This window comes from Lissotriton vulgaris, chromosome 2_1, assembly GCF_964263255.1.
Source record: "Lissotriton vulgaris chromosome 2_1, aLisVul1.2, whole genome shotgun sequence".
In the NCBI taxonomy this organism is placed as follows: Eukaryota; Metazoa; Chordata; class Amphibia; order Caudata; family Salamandridae; genus Lissotriton; species Lissotriton vulgaris.
The window spans coordinates 888,424,781-888,445,189 of record NC_141687.1 but is presented as its reverse complement, the minus strand read 5'-3'; positions in this window follow the sequence as shown (position 1 = coordinate 888,445,189).

The following is a 20,409-nucleotide window of genomic DNA, read 5'->3' as shown; positions in this document are numbered from 1 at the left end:
GCACCGAGAGACCAGAGAGCTTCGGGAAAGGGTGCCGCCACCGGGTCCGCTGTGGGCAGAAAACCCCAGAAGGCCTGCATACGGAAACGAGAGAGCGCATCAGCCGCTTGGTTCATCACCCCCGGCACGTGTCGCGCCCTAAACAGTACATTTAGTTGCATGCACAACAACACAATTTCCTTGAGTAGTCTCAGAATCAATTTGCAACGTGCTGCCTGACTATTGATACACTCAACCACGGTCATGTTATCAGACCAGAAAACCACAGAGTGACCCCTAAACCCTTCTGGCCATGTTTTCAAGGCCACCAGAATAGGGAACAGTTCGAGAAAAGCAATGTTACTCGTCAACCCGCACTCATGCCACCATGACGGCCATTTTTGAGCCGACCATTGTGTACCCAATATGGCGCCAAAACCCACACTCCCCGCCGAGTCTGTCCATAGCCCCAACTCCTCGGAAGACACTGCTGGTTTATTCCAGACAATTCGACCATTGAAATCCGCCAGGAATGCAATCCAAATGCGCATGTCCTGGCGAACCTCCGCCGAGAGTCTCGTACGATGATGTCCTTCCTTCAAGCCGACCATGGACTGTGCAATCGAGCGGGAAAAGGGGCGTGCCATCGGCATTACTCTTAGGGCAAAATTCAACTGACCTACCACCTGTTGCAATTGATGTAAGTTCACTTTTGTTGCACGAATACATGTCTCAAGGGATAACCTGAATTTTAACACCTTTTCTTTAGGTAAACGAAAACAACCTTCCACTGAGTCGAGCTCGATCCCCAGAAACTCGATCAAGGTCGAGGGACCAACCGTCTTACCTGGCGCCAATGGCACACCAAATTGATTCATTAGGACACAAAATTCATGTAAGGCCTGTCCACACTCAGAATCCCCGGCTGCCCCCAGAAACAGAAAGTCGTCGAGATAGTGCATAACATGTTGAAAACCTGTCTTCCTCGTGAATACCCACTGCAGAAAACAACTGAATTTCTCGAAATAGGCACATGAAATCGAGCATCCCATTGGCATACATTTATCCATGTAATAGCGACCCTGAAACTGAAAACCAAGGAGACGCTGATCGTCTGGGTGTACCGGGAGCAACCGGAATGCTGACTCGATGTCCGATTTGGCCATCAGCGTCCCGGGCCCCAGGCGATTCAATATGGCAACGGCCTCATCGAAAGATGCGTACCGCACCGAACATACTTCCGGGTCTATCGCGTCATTCACGGAAAGACCATGTGGGGCTGACAAATTGTGTATCAGCCGAAACTCACCCGGGTCCTTCTTGGGAACCACCCCTAGAGGAGAACACACAAAATTAGCAACTGGTGGCAAATCGAATGGACCGGCGACACGACCTCGAGTCACCTCTTTCCCAATCTTTACCTGCACCACCGCCGTGTGCTGTAAGACCGACATTTGATTCTTACAGTCCGGTACCCCCTGAAAATCCCCCACTGGGATGCGGAAACCATATGAAAACCCGTTCCGCAACACCCCAGCGGAAGCATGATCTGGGTATTCGCTGAGCCAAGGAATCATTGCCATGGTATCAATCGGGGTCGGTAAAGGCGCCCCTCGGACTATATTAGACCTGTTTGGCGCCTCCCTTACCACCGTTGTCACCCGTTTTGGCTCTGCACATGGACTCAGGATGGGATGGCTGCCCGCACCCCCCACACTCATGTCTGAATTTGCATGACCCCTGGGGCCTGGTACATTTGCCCCTGTTAAAATTCCAACAGATCCCCCTTTTACCTGTGTTCCCACTCGGCTTCGTGTGGAACTCGTTACCTGTACCCGTCCGAAAGGGCGTCCCAGAGTTTTGGCGGGAGGATTCCCCCCCGTTACTCCCTACTAATGGCACCTTCAACATCCCTGTACTCTCCATTTTTTGCCAAGACACAGAGTCGTAACAATCCCAGGACAACAACGGGTCGTGTTCTTTAGCTTTTCTAAACAGATTATCATAGCAGAACCACTGATTGCCCCCATATGCCACAGAATACTCCATAATACGTGACTGATAAATGGGTAACTCGGTCAACAACTCAGGTCTGCGCTCCCCCATGATGGAAGTAAAAATTCCCCACGCTCTGCCCCAAGTACCAATGGTCTCGTCGACCTTAAAGGCAGCCATTTTAGCGCGCCAAACACTCGGATGCATGAGCTCCTTTTGACTCTTTACATGCTCGATCTCGTAATGGTCGGTAAGCAATGAAAACATGTTTACATATTTATCCGCCCAAATCAATTCCTTGACTTCTAGTGGGACGTGCTGGGCAATCTTCTCCTTTCGAGAAGGTGCCGACTCCCCCCCCGCAATCGGCAATGGCCGCTTACCTGAAGTAGACCCCACGCTTGTCGCCGAACTTGGGCCTGCTGTACTTCCAACCGCTGGGACCTGCGGGGGAACAGGAGATGGAGTCTTCGCAGCCTCCCTAGATTCCCGCAGTTGCCTCATCACTGCCCTGGCGTCGTCAGCCGTGGCGCCCTCGCTATCGTTTCCCAACCACGCTGCCAATTGCGCCGCTAACTCGGGGGGCATATCCTCCCTGTTCGCAGGGGTGACCACCACAGGGATTGGGTTCCCCTCCTTTGGCGCCGGGGTTGGCTCCTCTCGTGGCACTTCGGGAACCGGGGTCTCCCCCCCAAGTGCTCCCCTTCTGGGCCTCTTGCTCCTTCCACCGGGAATTGTTCCCTGTAAAGGCCGTTTCGGTCCTCCCTCCCCGTCCTTAGCCTCAACCTTTCTCTTTAGATCGGCTATCTCCTTCATGAGCATGCGGAGCATCTCCTCGGTACCGACCCGCTTTCCGACCTTCTTGGGCATTCTTAGACGGGATATCTGTAAGACAAAAAGAGGGATTACAACGCTCAAAATTGCTCTTCGTTCCGTCTCGAGCTCACGTGCAGCGGGGAGGTGCAGCTTCAGAGCACAGGAACAAGAGGATGCTTTGTTGGCTTCCGCTCCTTTTATCCGTCTTCAGGGTGGGCGTGAACCCGCCCCCGCCTGCCTCCAAGGGCGTGGCCGGCCGTGTTGGTGTCTAGGCCAGCCCACTCTAGGGCGGGAATTAGGCGCGCCCCGGCTACGCCGCTTCGGGCATACCAGCCGAGACTCGCCTCCCGCCCAAGATGGCTTCCCGGGGGGATCGTGGTACTCGACCATACGTTCGGGGGGACCGATTGGTCGCCCCTTTCCATTTACCCCATGTTATATCTATGAGTATTTTTTTATTTTTTGAATATGACTACAGCCCGAATTAATGAACGGAAGTACACCAGATTTGGCATAAAGCTAGATATTGGTTCAGAAAGCGTGCTTTTTGTGATTTGTTGTAAATTCGTTCAATAGTTTTTCAGATATCTAACTTAAAAAATAGAGATATCTGGAGGTGTCAGTGCTTGCAGTGGATTAAAATGTACTTGGCTGACAACACCTCAACCAGGAAGTGTTGTCAGCCATCTTGGGACGCGCCCCCAGGTACCACCACCACTCTGGGGCATACAGCCTGATTCATGAAGTAAAATTGCGCCCGCAATCGCAGCGAAAATGCAATTGCGGGCGCAATTTCCGTAATCGGCAGTCAACATCAAAATTGCGAACTCGCAAACACATAATAGCGAATTCCCTATTATATTCGCAGAATCCCGGTAGGAGAGCATTAGCGAATCGGAAAAAGCGACAAACCACGGATTCTGCGAAATAAGTAGCGAATTCGCTATACAATCGCAATCGGTATTCATAAAAAATCGCAAATAGCGAAAAACCCAAAAATGGCAGTTTGCGCCGCGCAAATTAAGGACAACTCAAAGCAGGTGGTAACCATAAAAGCCATGCAAAAATTACATTTAAAAAACAGTCGGCAAATCACCAACAGGTTCAGGCCTGACCAATCACACATAAGGACAATCAGCAGCAGCAGCATTAGGAGTTCCACATTGCCGGGAATGTACATGGTGGTGAGGCGTCGAAGGCTACAGCGATTAGCACGGAGGAGACGCAGGATCCAGGACAGGATTTTCCGCAAGCGGGTCACCTTGCTGGGCCAAACCAGAGAGCAGATATATGCAAAATACAGGCTGAATGGGGAAATGATAATGCAGCTAATACAGGACCTTGACCCCCTGATGCAGCACCCAACAAGCCGTACCAATGCGGTGCCTACACATGTGCAGGTATTGTGTAGCCTGCACCTCCTGTCCTCCGGGAGTTTCCAGGGGATAGTAGCGGCTGCTGGGGGGATATCCCAGCCCACCATGTCATGCTGCCTCCACACTTTTGTTGACGCCATGCTCACCCAGCTACACCGTCAAATCAAATTTCCCGCCAGCCAACAGGAATTGGACTTGACCAAGCTACAATTCTACAATGTAGCCCATTTTCCACATGTACTCGGATGCATAGACTGTACACACGTCGCCATCTGCCCACCAGCTGCCACAGAGTATATGTTCCGCAATAGAAAGTCCTACCACTCCCTCAACATCCAGATGGTCTGCAATGCTAAGACATACATCACTGACATTGTCGCACAGTACCCAGGGAGTAGCCATGACTCCTTCATATTCCGGCACAGCGGCCTCCACACACGACTGGTCAGGGGAGAGTTTGGGGAAGGACACCTACTTGGTAAGTACACTTTGTCGACAATGTCACATTGCTATGAAGTAACAGCGCAGCACAGGCAATCACCATCTGCTCCTCTCATTCAGGTGACAGTGGCTACGCCCTCCGTGAATACCTCCTGACCCCATACCTCAACCCTGCTACACCACAGCAACGGCGCTACAATATTGCACACATACGGACAAGGAATTGCATAGAAAAGACATTTGGCCTGCTCAAGAGCAGGTTCCGCACACTGCACAAGACAGGTGGGGCCATGTATTACAGTCCTGCAGTGTGCTGCCGCATTGTGCTGTCTGCGCAATACTACATACCATTGCAACCAAGCGCCGGATACCTGTCGACATCTCTGGCAGTGAATCTGAAGGGGACAACCGGCCACCTGCACATGCGCGCCATGCACGGTGGGAGAACCCAGCTGAAGGCCACTGACATCGCAACCACATCACAGTGAACAGTTTCTAGTGCACCCTCTTCCCTCACCCCACAAATCACTAATGCATGCAAAATGTAATAATGACACAACGCTAATGTGTGCTGCAAAATAAATGTATTTGTTTCAATCACAAAAAAGGTACCTGTTCAACTATCTTCCACTAACAGTATTACTGCATACTGCAGTGTCAAAGGACAGGGCAGGCTTATAGTCAGCCTGTGCCTGTTATTGTCAAATGTACTCAAGTGCGCCTCCTGCGCGTTCCGCCCAAGCGCCTCTGAGGCGCATCCTCTTCCGGGGCATCTGGACCTGGCGTGGGCCTGGTGCTGCGCCTGAGTGGCGGGACTTGTGAGGCAGAGTGGCTGCTGATGCTGGATGCCCCCTCACTAACATCATCACCCCCAACAGTGGCAGGTAGAGCAGGAGGATGTAGTGCCGTAACCGCCGTGGTCAGGTGCTCCAGGACCCTGGTCATGTCCTCATAGCACTGGACGGGTTGGTGCTACTGTGCTAGTGACCGCCGCGACAACTGTGAAGTTGCATTGGCTGCAACATACTTGGACCTGCTGTAGGAGGCCAGCCGGCTCATGAGCTGATGGTGGCGCCGGCGTGCTGCACTGCGCTGAGTAGTCATCGCAGCAGTGTTGACCTCCATGGCTGCAGTCTTGCGGGCCATTCCCTCCCCCACACCTGCCATGGCTGCAGTCATGTTGTCCATGCGGTCCCCCATACCTGCCATGGCCGCCGTCATGTGGTCCATGCGGTCAGCGACTCCGGCCACATTGCGCCCAATCTTGTGGAGCTGGAGCTGAATGGCACCTTGCTGCCGTGCCTGGCGCTGATGGATTCTCAACATGCGTCTTTCGACGCTCATACGCGCCAGCCCCTGTCCATTGCCCCTCCTGCTGCTTGCTGCAGTGGTGTGCTGGCGAGACCTGCCACACCTGCTCTGCTGGCCTGACACTGTGGCTGGCCGCTGTGTTGCAACTGTTGCGGGCCCAGATGTTGTAGCAACAGCTGCTGGTGGTGTCACAGCAGGTGTTTCTGGTGCGGCAGGGACTGGAGGCACACTACTCGCGGGCCTGGCTGCGGCTCTAGGTGGTGCGCAAGATGCAGGGGTCACAATAGTCGCAGGCCTGGCTGTGGCTGTAGGTGGTGTGCCAGATGCAGGGGGCACAATAGTCGCTGGCCTGGCTGTGGCTGTAGGTGGTGCGCCAGACGCAGGGGGAACACTGCTGGTGGACCTGGCTGCTGGTGTTGTTGCAGCAGCAGGGGCTGGTGCCTGTGTTTGTGGTGGCACCTCCTCCTCCTGGGCCTCCTCATCAATTTGCAGCCTTTCACTGTTGCTGCTTTCAGCGCCACCTGTGAGGGTAAGTGGACGATCATTAGTTGCATGTATCTGCCAGACAAGCAGTTGCTACATGCATGCTGGGTGACATTCCCTGAATGGCTGTGGCTTTGCGTACTTTGGAACCTGTCTGGCTGCATTGTGGTACTACTACATTGTGGCCACACTACATCTCCCACAATGCTTCAGGGCATTCCCTGATGTGCAACAATGGCATGACTATGGGACATTATGGGAGCCTATTTGGTCATGGACATTCATAGGGGACAGGGTCGCAGTCGCATGCCACTTACCTTGGGTGTCTTGGGTGGTGCGGGATGAGTCCAGACGTGTGAAGCCAATGCACGCCTCCCTCTCAAGGGTGTCTTCCACCTGGTCCTCCATGGGTGTGTTAGGAGGGACTGTAGGTCCGCCACCTCCAGTGCCCGACGACTCTCCAAGGCGCTCCGCCACCTTCTCTTTGGCACGACCTCGGAGGTCGTACCATCTTTTTTTCAGTTCCTCTAGTGACCTATCGGCCACACCCACGGAGTTGACGGTGGAGGCAATTCCCTGCCAGATCCACCTTTTTTCATGCTCCGGGACCCTCCTGGAGTCTTTACCAAAGAGTTTGTCGTGGTTGGCCACCACCCCTTCAATCAAATGTTCGAGCTCCTGCTCTGAAAATTTGAGCTTCCTCTTCCGCCCTGTGGGGTTGCTGGGGCCAGGAACAGGTTCCTCTGACATGGCAGCAATGTAGTTGCAGAGTACAAATCACCAGAATAGCAGCAGCTCTCCAACTTCCTCCCTCGAGGTCTGCCTCACTGTGGTGAATGGGGGTGGGAACTGGCTGCTTCCTGGTTGTGATGTCATCACTGTGCTCGAAATGCAACTTCCCGTTTTCCCGATCTCGCGATTTTGCGTTCTCGCAAATAGCGATATCGCAAATAGCGATATCGCTATTTGCGAGTTCGCAATCCCGACGCGGGGAGCCGGAAATAGCGATTTTTCTGCGATTATCGGTAATCGCAAACGGAATTTGCGCCCGTGTGCGAATCGCATTTTTTTATCGCTAATCTTCATGAATTCAGATTTGCGATTTCTCAATAGCGAATCGCAATTTTTCGCTATTTGAGAATCGCAAATCCCGTTTTTCATGAATCAGGCGGTATGTGTTTTTGTTTTTTAAGAAATGCAAGGGAGGCCCTATAGTCTACCATGCTTCCCCAGGGACCGCCACCTCTCCGGGGCTAATGCTAACTTTGGAGGGGAGCAGTGTGGCCCTCCTCATGGAGCCTCAGAGGGCCCTGGGACCGCCAACCCCCAGGGCAAGCTCAAGCAATGTCCTGGGGGTGCCCACCCCAGTACATTGAAGTTTGCTATGACTTGGCAGGAGCACCACTCCCACCAAGCCATAGCAAACACAATGCATTCAGCAAGCAAGACCAAAAATGCTGTCGCTTGCTAATAGCAGAGCATGTCTGTTTCCCTACCCGCTTTGAAGTGGGCAGGGAAATAGACATTGCTTTGAGTTACATGTCAGAAGCTCCCTGGGTCTCACAGCAATGCAGGCTTCAGCAGAGGCGGGGAGCTGGCAGGGACCACATGGGCCTTTGGGTTCTCCCTGTGGTCCCCAGGGTTCCCCTAAGTGGGACCAGGGCCCCCAGCCTAGAGGCCAGGCCCTCGGGGATAAGATACCTGGAGCCAAAATTAGCCTGGGGAGGGGGCGCATGGCCTCCCATTGCCCCTTTAAAAAGAAAACATATCAATAAAGGCTGGGCCCCAGAGGGTCGGGTACCTGGGGCCTAAATCGACCTGGGGAGGGGTGGCCACATGGCCCTCCTTCATTTATAATCATTTAAAAAAGAAAATAGTATGTCACGGTGCCAGAGACCCCAACACCTTTCTCCACCACTCTGAAAACACGCTTCCTGGCTGGTTAGGGTATGAAGTCCCCTTGGTTTCTGAGTGTCCTTAGGGGCCAACAAGACCTCCTGCTACCTCCAGTAAGTCCCACATAGCAGGATTGCTGACAGCTGATTGAAAGCCACGCCTCCTTTCTCCACCACTCTGCAAACACCACTCTGCAACCATGCCTCTCAGTGAACTGCTGGTGGAGTATTATGTCCTCTTGCCTCCTGAGGGCCTCAGGAATAAAGTGGACGTCTTCCCTCAACCAGTAATGAGCCAGGAGGTGTGCTGTGTGGGACTTAGTGGAGGTAACAGGAGGGGTTGTTGACCCTCTGGAACCAAGGGAATTTCCCCTTCTGTTACCTCCAGTAGTTTCCACACTGTGGGATTGCTAACAGGTGTCCCGTTAAATCATTCAACATCATACTACAATTAGGTTGCATCTACATTTAACTTTATAAGATAGTACTGATTTAGAAAATAATTCCTCCATAATAAGCAATATACCTAAACCACTCTACTTTAATGTTTGAAAGTACAGACTCTTCAGAACGCTTGTTTTTTTCTGTGAATTTCTAGGCTTCTCTTTTTATTCAATTTCCTAACTATAATGTCCCTGTAACTTTTGTTTTTTTTCCATTTTGAAGTTTAAAAGAAATTCTTATTCCTAACTATAACGTCCCTGTAACCTTTGTTTTTTCCAGTCAATTTCTATGATTTTTTAAGTAGTTATGGTGTTTGCCAATTGTTGGAGAAAAGGGGTGGGGCCTCTGACCAGTTCTCATGAATATCCTTGTGTAGGAGTTACATAAAGTACTAGGATGGCTTCTTGGCCCGAGGTCCCTCAGCATCCAAGAATACTTAATTCCCCAACTAGTAGTGCCCCAAAAGATGTCTTTGGCACGAAACATGTTGACCCATCACACAGTGATAGCCCTCTAGGAACATTGCATCCACGTAGGGCATCCACACAATTAAGCTGGAACTACCTGAGCCATTAAAATTATTTCTAAACAGGACTGCTCCAGACTTATTTTAAAACCCACTACCTGTGCAATACACTATCTTTTCCCTCTTACCCACACGCACCCCACAGCTTCTTCAAAATATCTCAGCCATATAGCCCCGTTTACGGGAGCCCATCGGGCATTGCAGCGCCGGCTCGACGAGGAGCAGAGCCCAATGATGAAGCATGACATCCTTCGGGGTGTGTGAGGGCATCACAAAGAAAGACCTGCCCTTTCCCTTGTACCCTTTTAGGAACTGCATACCCATCTGTAGCTCAGTTAATTAGGAGCCTCGCGTGCAGGACCTGGTTTAAATAATGGCTCCTGCCCCCCCTTTTTGACAACCACTTACACACCCATACAACTATTCACTCACGCATTTACTCACCTGTTTATCTAGGATTGAGTACTAGTTTGCCCTTACAGTCTGGGAGGACATCCCCAGAATGCAATCTGCACCACAGGAAGAGTTTTAAGAGGACTACTTCAGCACTTTTGAGAAGGGAGAAGTAGTCTGATTGTAGTTGACCTTAGAATCAGGGCCACTAAGTGTACTGGGTTTGAGAAGGAGGGAAATGAGTAGAGAAATGGCTAGGAAGAGGTTCCAGAATTAGAAAGGTGATTCCCCCACAGAGAGAGAGTTCCCTACTGGGTTTGATGCAGAATATAGTAGTACCGGGACCTGAGGCTGCAGTTGACCCAGATGACTGCAGAGGAGAGAAAGGCTGAGGCTAAGAAAGTCTTAGGGGAGAAAAGGGTCTTGTTGGCTCATGAAGTGACTGTCAAGGACGTGGACTTAAAGGCCAAATAGCTTTTAGGGTCTAGCAAAAATGGTTGTACAAAAACTACTGTGTCTAGTGCAGAAATCAGAATCCATTTACACAGAGAATTATGCCTGACTGTAAAGAGGTGGTGATATAGACAGGTTGTTTCAGGCGTATGAAGTAGTTCTAGAGGTACAAATAATCTCAGAAGAGGATTGGGGAGCTGACCTTTGGAGTCATATTCCTGGTGATCGAAGAGAAGCTCAACTGGCCCTAAAGAAGGGAAGAGGTTTAGGTATCCCATCATGAAGTATGAATTCCCCTGAGTGGAGTGCAGGCTGAAATACAAGGGCAGTCAGAAATTGAGTAACCAGTCCTTTGAGGAATGTATTGAAATGTTTACAAAAGTACTGTTGTTTTTTAAGAAGCATTTGTATACTTTTTCTTTCAAAGAGAACTGAGAAGGAGAAACTGGTTTCCTACTGTGAAAAAACATGAAGGTTCAACAGAGAGCTAAGAAAATAATTAATTATTTCTGCAGACCGTACTTTGTACATCCATCTCAATGGAAACACTGTAGTTGCTACTTTATGCATTTCCCCTAATTTCATTTCTTGGAATACTACATGTAATAAACTGTTTTATGAAAGAAAGTACAGACTCATCTGTGTCTGTTCCAACTCTAGGTGCATCTTTTACCCATAACAGCATATGACTAGGAGGAGTACCTCTTGCTTGGTAATCTTTTTGAGAAAATAAATCACTAATTTCTCCAAGACGTGGATTCATTTGGTTACAGATGAAGGACAGAATAGTTTCAAATATGTGCTTCAAGTACCTGCAAACATTTGATGGATGGAAACAGCAATGTTCTCCTGGTGTCTTAAATTGTTGTTGTTAATGTTACAGTTTGTATGACAAAGTCAAGTAAGTCATCTGATGGATACTAACTCTACACAACTCTATCTTTATGATTGTTTTTTCCCCATTGTTTATTGATGATTATATTTCTTTTGGTGTATGAGTGCGGAACCTGAGAACAGTAAATGCACTCACAGAGGATAATTATATGTGACAAGCATATGGCATCTTGCACAGTAAGTCAGCATCTCACTTACATTTTTGAAGGCAGGTGCCTTTTATAATGACTATAGCTATGGTGGTGGTTTTCCAAGGGTGCTCTCCAGGTGGAATGTCCTGCTGCACCTAATTTTTCCCACATGATTTAGTTGTTTCCACTGCGTGGATTAGTACCAATAGGATCATTGTTCCTTTAGGACCTGGAGAAGAGCCATTAGGGGAATGGCTTGAAACATGCTGACCAGCTATTTCTGAAGAGAACTGACTCATTATAGTCCATCCCTTCAGCCACAACCCCTGATTTTAACCATACCGACTAGAGGCGGGAATAAAATAGGAATCCTACTAGTCATGTATTTTTAACTCACCTGCTGTAGAGGTAGCCTGTCTGGCTGCACCTGCTGTCTCCCACATCATCCAGTCATAGACCCTTTCATGAATTGTTTCTAGGGGCTTCCACATTGAACTTCTTCCATGTGAATATTCTTTGCAGTGCCTCTAGATAACTGCTTGTCACAAATATTGCACTACACATATTTTGCTGTTACATTATTTTCCCCAGAAGGTAGAGTAAAGTGCTTCTAGACAACGCTTTATCTTCTGCAAGGTTATGTGTCTTCCTTCTCATCCTCAACAGGTTTTGGATGCTCATCCAGGATGGAAGATGTAGCTTCAGCAATTGTGCAAAAACATCATACACTAATACCTTTCACACAAACCGGATTCCAAAAGGGCTGCCACATCGAAGATAATTTCATCTGCCTAGTCCACATGATTGAAAGTACACTTGCTACCAAAGGAAAATCGCTATATCTGGTTTTCATTGATTCCTGAAAAGCCTTTGACAGCAATGTTTGCCCCAAACTTTGAGTATAGTTAACAAAATGGGGCATCCCGGAGCCCCTTCTGAGAGCTCTCATATCCCTATATACGACACCTGGGTAAAAATAAGAGTTTCCCCGTGATGGTCAACTAACTACCAACAAAATCATGACTAATAGAGGCTTAAAGCAGGGATGCATATTGGCTCCTTTACTCTTCAATCTATATCTATCAGACCTAGCAGGTGGTTGGCCCTCTTCTGAGCATTTCCACCACAAATTGAATCCACTAAAATTCAATCGATGCAATATGCTGACGACACGATCCTCCTTGCTCAAACATAGATGGGCCTTCAAAGACTTTTCTATTCTCTGTCCCAGTATTGCAAAACAAACGCTTTGGAGATCAACATCATCAAAACTAAGGCAAGGATAGTCTTGCACTCATAAGCCAGAAAGCACTCCTGGTACATTGAAGGGAAGTCAATAGAGATAGTGACCGCATCAAGTATCTGGGAGTTTGGATAGATCATAAAGGGAGACCAGCACAGTATATCACCGCAATGCAGGGAGTAGCTTGCAGCTTGGAGGGGGCTTTTGTAAGAACCAAGAAAGCCCTTCACTCTCCAGACTTTTGTTTGCTAATTAGGGTGATAGGTGCCACATATTTGCCGACAGTAGCTTTTGGCACCATAACCTTTAAAGACAAAATGCTCACCTGGCTTGATAGAGCCCAGTCAATGTGCTTTCCTAGAGTGTTCCATCTACCCAACACGACCTCTCATGCCCAAATACGCATGCAGTTCTCTTTGCCATCCCAACATTGGGTAATGAAAGCAAGATTTATTTCCTATTGTTTAAAAACAAAAAAGGCTCGTGATTTGACATTAAAGAGCTGCATATGGTCTCTGTTAAACAACCCTAGCACTCCCTGGAACCAATTTTTAACATTCTACCCGGACGCATTAGAGGCTCAAGATATATGGACAAGTTCGCTGTCCATAGGGCCGATAACAAAATCCTGACCAAACAAGCAAAGATCTTGTCACTCAAACATGATGCCCTAACTGTGAAGAATCTCTCCCATGGCAATTGGGCGTCAAAACTCTATGGCCCTAAAGCCCACCCACACTATTTGTCATCATTCATCAAACCACGAGTGAAACACCATCTAATGAGGTTACGTTTTGGCCTAATCCCACTGAGGGCGTAAAAGTAGGGCCGGAGAGTCAAGAGAGATGTGCCCACACACTGCCGTTTCTTGTAAAAGCGGGGAAGAAAACTTAATTCACATCCTGTGCACCTGCAGAAACTTATTGCCATTATGAAATTTTTTGCTGCATCCAATTTAGCGGAGCCTGAACATCTGGACATGTCAAGAAGCTCTAGAGGAGTGCATGAGGGGTGACTAAGCTCAGATGGCTGCCCGTTTTGTAAAATTCATATCTGAGATTAATTCTCTATTAAAAGAAGATGATCTCCAAGAATCTTTGCCCTACCAGCTGAAGCAAAATATGCACAGTGTTTTTAACCTTGTTCTGTGTGAGTTGCAACGTTTTTAATTAATTGTGCAAATAAAATACTTTATGACTTTATGTGCAAAAGCAGAGCACCAATGGTTCTCAGTACTCCTTCTAGAATCTTCGTAGGAGAAGTAACTGGTGTTGGGTGTGGTTTTCCATGTGCATGTATGGGGCCCTCATATATCCAATCAAAACACAAGGACTGGGTGAGGTTTTGTGTGAATTTGCAAATCCAGCGTGTATAATCGTGGATTTGCAAAAGTCGTCAAATGGGCAACTTTGTTGAAAAACACATATATGGTGGTATATATATCCACCTGTAAACATGTTCACTCTGATCTCATTAATGGAAATGGAGGGGTGTACATATCTGAAGTTTTTTTATTTTTCAGCGAGTCCATGGATTTAGATTTGTAGATTCATTCCGATCACTACATGGAGATCAAAACCCATGGAGTAGTAGTTGATTTATATTAATAGACCAGCGAAGGTGATGGAGCAAGGTTTCGCACGTAAAATGGCTTGCTTGGACTCAACCCTCTCAAAATAAATAAGTAATGTATTAACTAACATGTTTTGTCTTATTAACAATGCCAAATACAGCATTTCTAGTATGCTGGGGAAGCTTGCATATGTGCTTTTACAAACCGTAACTCGATTAAACCAAAATGGCCACCACAACACGGGAACTTTTCTGTGCATGCGTCTGTCAAACTCACGTGACATGAGGTAGTTTCTGCTTTGGTCGGAAAACTTTGCTTCTGCGCACTAGAGCTAAAGATGGCTGCTCTATGTTCTCATGCGCTAAATGCTTGCATTGCTGTATTTACTAAGTCGTTCGTTCTGCATAACCTCTAATGCTGTAATTAAAATAAAGTAATGGGAATAGAGTAGAGGTAAGTGGTATACAGTGCATTCATTTATTTTTTGTTCTAAAATTGTTTTTCTTTGACTTTGCTATTAGCTCGTGTTCCGCCCAATCAAGAACAATGTTGCTCCATCTTGAGTCCTGAAACTAGGCATGCGCCAAATTCACCCGAGTCTAAAAGCCATGGCATTGAATTTCTGCCCACTCCGGACTTGCTAGAAGATGCTCATGGGAACACTAACTTCTGACCCTTTGGAAGGAAGCCGAACAAATTGTTATATTACATTGTAATTCTTATTGATACATTCACTGTCGGGTGGAATAAAAGTGCATGGGAAAATAAAATATTGGGGGGGAACATTGATCTCAATATTGAAGAGCATGACCTCATAACTGGTATGGTGTGATGACCTCTCCTCGTCTTTTTACCAATCAAATTGAGGGAATGTACACATTTGCAACATTGGGGGGTGGTACACTGCCTTCGAAAATGGTATAACTAAGGTAAGCTTAGCTAGTTAGATTGTCCGACTTGTCCAAATAGCTGACCTGTCACCGACCCAACGCACACAATAGGCGATTGAGAGCAGAGGTGCTAGCGGAGCACTCTGTCAGAAGATTCGGGAGCAGAGGTGCTGGCGGAGCACTCTGTCAGAAGATTCGATAACCCAATCGGGGTTCTGGGAAGGAGATTGATGACCCAATCGGTGTTCCTGAGGGAGAAGATTCGCTAACCCAATCGGGGTCCGACTGTTAGCTGCAGAGAGGGGTGTGACGCTGGCTTTGCACTTTAGCTGTGGGTGCCGGTTCTATCCTGTTGGCACCTACACTATTGGGGGTCCTGTCCTTTATCCCAGCCCATGGCCAGGGATGGTCCTCACACCATTCTAGGTCAATATAAAAGTTGCATGGGTATGTCATTTAGCTATTTCCCTTTTCTTACCCTTCCTATAATTCAATGCTTAAAGAAAGTTTCATGATACTCTCACATTATCTTGCTTTGATTATATTCTTTCTAATTGATAAAGCTCTGATTAATTTAGTATGGGCACTGATATTTAAAGAAATTATGTAGGTAAAGCGTTTAAATCTTTCCCGAGTCTGGGGTTATTTTATGACTGCAAATGTTTATTTACTACTTATTTTCTTGCTAACTCCCTTGATCCCTCAGAACTCTAGGTACCGGTGACAAGGATTGGTAAGTCAAGGTATAGGTCCTAACAGGTTAAATTAAATCACTCGTATAGCATAGGTTTACATGTTCAAAGTGTGGATGTGTTTATGGGCCCAGGTGAGTATGGTAAAATTCTGGGCAGGTGAACCCATGCTCTATCAAAGGTACAGCCGTCCCCAAAAAATAATTAGAAAAAAAATGTGTACAATCACAATAAAAAAACGTAATAAAGTATACTATAAGTACATTTGGTTTTTATGCTTTTAAACATATATAAAGTACATTCATAAAGAAGAATTTCCAATGAAATGTGTCTCACCTTTGGGGAAGTTAGAACTATTGGCGTTGTTAATGACAAGGATTTTTCCCCTTGTGTTTTGGTTTGGAGTAGAGTGGATGTATGTGGTGCGGAGTCAAATTATGTGGGTTGTATTGGAATTGTTAGTTGTGGAATTGTTTGGTGTGTAGTTAATTTGTGTAGTGGAATTATGTGGCACAGTAATAGATAGGATGAGAGCTGAACAGAATAATTAGAAAGGAAGCTAGAGAGGCACGAAGTGTACGAAGTGCTGAATACATTTTAGACAGAGGAGCAGAAGGAGTGTGTGAGAAAGCAACCAAGAAGGGACACAGGTACATAAAGATTGAGCACAAAATCAATTTTACACCAAAAACAAACCAATTGCTGATTTACCAGCTCAGCAAGGTTTTGCAGCACTGCATGCCTTTATTTGTATAATTTGAGATTTACTTATGATCCAAGCCTCTAAAATCCCTGTCAAATTAACATTCAGAGAAACAATTTATTCCATATCCTCCCACAGATTGCGCCCATCCCATGCATTGAACTAGCAACTCACAGAGCATCCCTGATGTTGTTTGCTTTTGTCACATAGTTGTTGTTTTCAGCAGGTAGCACACTCCCTGCTGTCCATCAACAAGAGCCGATCCCCTGTGTTTCTCTAGTGTTTCCTGACATACAAAGCCTCTATTTTTGACATTTTGTCGATATTTTTATATTAACAGGGGGTTATGTCATTTTTTTTAGGTTAAGGGTTCTATCTTTGTGCCTGATCGCTAGATCTGGTTAATATTCTCAGGATCGGGAAGTGACAGGTTCCTGCACTGTCGAGTAAGTTAATGTGGACCCCTCCTGAGGCGGAAGCCGGGAGGTAGTTAGCGGTCAACAGTGATCCAACAACTGTATACTGTGTACCTGGCTGATTAATAGCGTAGGTTGCAGTTTCTATCTCATTATTTTGCGGCGACTTTTTAAAACCTTTAAAAACCCGATTTCACCTCCCTGCTCCTCCCTGAGCACTCACCATTTTTTTTGGCTGCTCCTTTCCCCTCGCTGGCAGCTCGGACGGTCACAGCCGATTTTAGGGCTGAGGACCGAGACCCGAACGGAGATTGCCGAGAGCAGACATCTTGGGTGGAGGGACGGCTGCAATTGGTAGCGCTCCAGTCTACCCTACATGAGGAGCCACATTGGAAGCAGACGCGAGATTCCTGCACTGTCGACTAAGTTAATGTGGAACCCTCCTGAGGCGGAAGCTGGGAGGTAGTTAGCGGTCAACAGTGATCCAACAACTGTGTACTGTGTACCTAGCTGATTAATAGTGTAGGTTGCAGTTTCTATCTCATTATTTTGCGGCAACTTTTTAAAACTTTTAAAAACCCGATTTCACCTCCCTGAGCACTCACCATCTGTTTTGGCTGCTCCTTTCCCCTCGCTGGCAGCTCGGACGGTCACAGCCGATCTTAGGGCTGAGGACCGAGGCCCGAACGGAGATTGCAGAGAGCAGGCATCTTGGGTGGGGGGACGGCTGCAATTGGTAGCGCTCCAGTCTACCCTACATAAGGAACCACGGCATGCCCCGTGCAGCGGACGCACGCGGATCAGCACCGGAGTCACGCCAGAGTCCAGCCCGTCTGCGCCCGTCCGCGCTGAGGACGGGCTGGAGAACGGTCTAGGGGCCATACAGGACACCCACGTGACCAACTTATCCAAACTGGATATTGTAGCATTAAATCATTATGCATATTATGGATGCACTCACTCCTTGAACGTAGATAAATGGGTGAGTCCTATCTGCTGCCATGCATGTAAAAATATATTAGAACCATATCACATTGCCACCGAGGAAGAAAGCCCGAATAATCTAAGATGTGGCCTAATTAACGCACGATCAATGGTCAAGAACTCTTTACACATATTCGACCTTATCACGGAAAATGATCTGGATTGCCTTTTCATTACTGAAACCTGGCTCCGCGAGTGGTCAAACCCTGATATAGTTCACGCCCTTCCCTTGGGTTTCTCTATATGCAGGCAAGATCGCATTGGACAGCGTGGGGACGGACTAGCTATTATTCACAGGGACACCATAAAGTGCACTATGAAAGAACCACCTGATATAAGAGGCGCTGAGAGCCTAAGCTTTTGCATACAAGTTCTAGACAATTTTACTTTTGCAGGGATACTGATATATCACCCTCCTGGACATCCCATCCAGTTTCTTGAAGACGTGGGAGAGGTGTTAGGCGACCTGACTCTCAGATACGCTAATTTTACCCTGTTGGGAGATCTCAATCTCCACCTTGACGATTCCACTGATAGTCATGCTTCAAGCTTTAAAGAAACGCTACAGGTTATAGGGCTAAAACTTCAAATGCTTGCTGCTACACATAATGCAGGGCACACCCTCGACTGCATATGTTCGAATTTAACTAACATACTAGTTAAACCCCCTAAGCCCCAAATCTGGACGGATCATCATTTTATTGACTTTTCCATCCCCTTGAAGGGAAACAGATCAAACACAAAGGTGGCGGTAAAAAAGGGACAAATCTCCCCTGCTGGGGAAAAATTTTGGAACACCCTAACCTCGACAAATGAACCAAAGAGAGCAAACCTATCTTATCAGGGGATACTCTAGAAGATAATCAAAAATTCGAGGGATGGATGGCCAATATTGTCAATAAGATCAGGAACCCAGGTACCAAAGGCACTATGAACGAAAAAAGACAGTCTGCCCCTTGGTTTTCCGACAAACTTAAAGAACATCTAGTCGGTGTTAGACACTTAGAACGTAAATGGCGCCAGACTTATGAGAATGGAGCGAAAGATGACTATAAAAAGGCCAGGAGACTCTATCATGCAATGATCAAAAACGCAAAGAAAACCTATTTTACCTCCTGCATCGAAGCATCAAAAAATAAACATAAGGACATCTTTAAAATAGTCAACAGTTTCACCAAACCTAAAGCTCTATCACGAGAAATTACACCATTCCAGACACTGTGCAATGACATCACCAACTACTTTGCCCAAAAAATTGACACTCTGACTAAAGATTTCCCTCAACCAGACTTAAAAGACTCTGAGGCAAATTCCGGCATAAATTTAGCCCATCTAAGGTGGACAAAGTTTAGCCATATTAGTTTGGAAGAATCTCACCAAAGGATATTGGCCACAAAATCTGGTGCCCCGTTTGACCCGTGTCCCCCAACGCTCCTGAGAACTATAATACAGGAGGTTAACCCCTGCATTAATTCCATCATTAATGCGTCCCTGCAATCAAGGGATATTCCTCCGCAATGGAAACTGGCCGCTGTCAGACCACTACAGAAAAAATTAATATCTGACCCAACGACATTATCCAACTTGCGCCCCATCTCCCTTCTCCCTGCAGTATGTAAAATCACCGAATCCCTTGTCAACAAACAACTGATGGCTCACATAGAAAGCAACAATATATTACATCTGTGCCAAGCTGGTTTCAGGGCTCACCATTCCACCGAGTCAGCTCTACTATCTTCAGCTGAAACCATTTGTGCAGCCTTAGATCAGGGCAAAATGGCTGTCCTGATCCTACTAGACCTATCTGCGGCCTTCGACACTATGTCCCATGCTATCCTTTTACATCGCCTGACTAAAGCTGGCATAGCAGGAACCATGTTCGAATGGCTTAAGAACTACCTGGAGCAGAGACGGCAGGTTGTCATGCTAGGCAATTTTCTTTCTGAGGAGAAGTTCCTGACATCTGGTGTGCCGCAGGGCTCAAGCCTGAGCCCAACCCTTTTCAATCTTTATATGGTACCCCTGCTGGAACTTATCTCCACCTTTAACATCAGTACAATTGCCTATGCCGATGACACCCAACTTGTGCTGACCCTTGACAAGAACCAAACTAATGCTGAACAAACTCTGAAAGAGTGTTTATCAGCAACATTTGAGTGGATGACCCAAAATCATCTGAAATGTAATTCAGCAAAAACGGAGATCGTCCCTTTTGGCCTTAACAACTGTTTTTCACCAAAGGACTGGTGGCCGGAAATGGTGGAAGCCCCCCCCCAAGACAACTAATGCTGTTCATAACTTGGGTATCAAGTTCAACAACACCTTGTCTTTCAATCTACAAGCCAAAGAAGCAGAAGGGGCCTGCTTTAGAACCATTAAAAGCCTCAGGAAATTCTTTGATTTTCTCCCTTTGAGTGCCAGGCGGACAGTGGCTGTAGCGCTCATAATTTCCAGACTGGACTATTGTAACAGCCTGTATGCAGGGCTGAATAAATCGGCCCTGCACAGACTGCAAATGGTCCAGCATGCAGCAGCCAGGCTTGTCCTGAAACTGCCCAGAAAGTCCTCAGCATCGGCAGCACTGGATACACTGCATTGGCTTCTGGTGCATAAGCGCATCCTTTTTAAAGTACTTACCATCATCACAGAGCCTACTACCAACTAGGCCCGCCGTACTTGAGGAAATACTTTAAATCCTATCAGCCGAAACGAACCCTTAGGTCATCCACCACTAATCTACTTCACGTCCCTAGATTTAGGCTACTGACCAA